This window comes from Desmodus rotundus, unplaced genomic scaffold (assembly GCF_022682495.2).
Source record: "Desmodus rotundus isolate HL8 unplaced genomic scaffold, HLdesRot8A.1 manual_scaffold_16, whole genome shotgun sequence".
Classification (NCBI taxonomy): domain Eukaryota; kingdom Metazoa; phylum Chordata; class Mammalia; order Chiroptera; family Phyllostomidae; genus Desmodus; species Desmodus rotundus.
This window is the reverse complement of record NW_026527214.1, coordinates 1,491,870-1,494,028: the sequence shown is the minus strand read 5'-3', so window position 1 is coordinate 1,494,028 and position 2,159 is coordinate 1,491,870.

The following is a 2,159-nucleotide window of genomic DNA, read 5'->3' as shown; positions in this document are numbered from 1 at the left end:
AATTTATTTCGTCCAATGATTTATTAATCCTAGAAGTTGGTTCTATGGGGTTGACACCATGGTTCATGATTCCTTATGGATATGTTACAGCTTGACCTTAGAGCGGAGAGCAGCTTTACCACTTGTCATTATTTTTTTTACTCACTTTGTGGTATGAGAGACAGTTTTTATCCTTTCTGATATTTACCAAAGTCCATATTTTCAAGTTTCCGATAATCAATACATCTATTGTCATTACAGAGAACATGCTTGGGACTGTTATTGTTGCAAAATGCACTTTGAATTGGGTATTCTCTGCTTAGTGTACTCTTCATTTTCTCCGGTTTTTAGAGGTAACCGCATGCCCTTTTACAATTTCATGAAGCAGAAGTAATTAAGGCCAAACTGACGGAATTTTAAATATGTCCAATTCATCTAGCAGGAAAGAACCACCAAAGGTAGTCGAAGCTATGTCTTCCATTTTAAGTAATGACGTGAGTGTGTCTAAAAAAATACAAGAAGGGGGGAGTTGTTAAAAGTCAGAAGATAGTTGTAAACATCCTTCATTACATCCCAAGTACAGAGGAAACCAGCAGTTCCAGAAAGGAAGAAAAATATCTACAGACTAGTTTTATGGAAGGGCATTTGAACTAAACCAAGAAAGGACTGCAGGGTGGAGACAAGGTGACGCGCTTACCCTTACAGAGCAAAATACTGTCATGCAAAGGAAAAAGTTAAGCTAGTATGCAGAAGCTAGATGCGTGATACTATTCTGGATTTAACGTAGCATGCGAAGGCCATGGTTCACATCATTTTTCCAAGTGTGAAAGCGACACAGACAGACTCTTACCTCACAGACACTAAATGCTTTCCCCTGACACGGTTTGTTCACTGGTGTCTTAACCTTCCTGGGACATCTGAAGGTTTCCTTGTCATATTCAGCCACGGATCTCGCAGTAGAATGTGCGCCACACATCGCAAGGCTCCTAAACTCTCGCAGGCTCTGTACCTGTGCTGCATTTTAATGCGATCTCGTGCTACATTCTGCATCACTAAATCTGCCACACCAACCAAGTTGTATTCTCTTTCGCCGTGCCTTAGCATGACTGCCTTCTAAATATGAACTTGGAGTGAACATGACTTCACCTTGACATCATGCTTTCTTTCCTTCAAATAATTTCAGTGCTTACCCAGTTTCAATTAACGGCATAACATCTGTTAAGGTCGTATTCTTCATCAAGGACATTTTTTAAGTCGGTGAAACATATGTTTTACATATATTGTGTTATGCACACACATTTCCCTACTCTGGCTTGACAGTAGATTGGGAGAGGAAGAATTAAAGGATATAAGAACTAATTCTAACAAGGGAAATCATTGTTACTTGCCCCTTCAATATTCACCATCACCACTTCCCTTCTTTATTGCTGTCAGAAGGCATGTTTTTCGTGGGGAAAGCACTTTAAAAGTCTTCAGCACCGAGTTGCATTTTATCCATCCCAATCAGGGCCAAGTGTTTCTCACTTTCATGGTCTGCATTATAGATGTGAGGGGCCATGTGATCCCGGTCTGCAACTCAGGGCACAGAACCCAGTCTGCCAGGGTCACCTTTGGAAAAACTGTTTCTTTATCCGTTAAAAAGGAAAGCCAAGGTGCCACCACTTTCTTGACTCCCATTCGACAGCATGGAATGCTGATGCTGTATGTGGGTTAGAACAGCCATCTTGAGACCTGTAGGGAAGCCAAGGGACCACAACCAGTACAGTTAAGCCACGTGAGAAGTGTCAACAGCAGCTTTGTAGTTGCTTCCCCTTATTGTCGGCCAAAAGGGAAAACTATGCCACCTACTGAAGCATTAATTGTCTGCATCAGTTTGCTTATTACTCCCACAAAAGGTACTGAAAATGGAGCCATGCAGCATGTTTTGTAAACAAAACACTTTAGTTAGGTTTCGTCTCAAGAAGAAGCAAAGCATAAATCTCATGGATTAAAGCAAACACATATCTCTCACTTCTGATTCTTCAGTTTAAGTATGATTTTTGTCGAGTCTCCTCATCTTGTCTAGGCTTGAATTTTGGTGGAAGGTAGAACTTTGGATTGAATGAGGTGTTTCCTCTGAGGGAAGGCAAGAATGAATGTGTATCCATTCAATAGAACATATTTTGTGTAGGCAGCTGTCC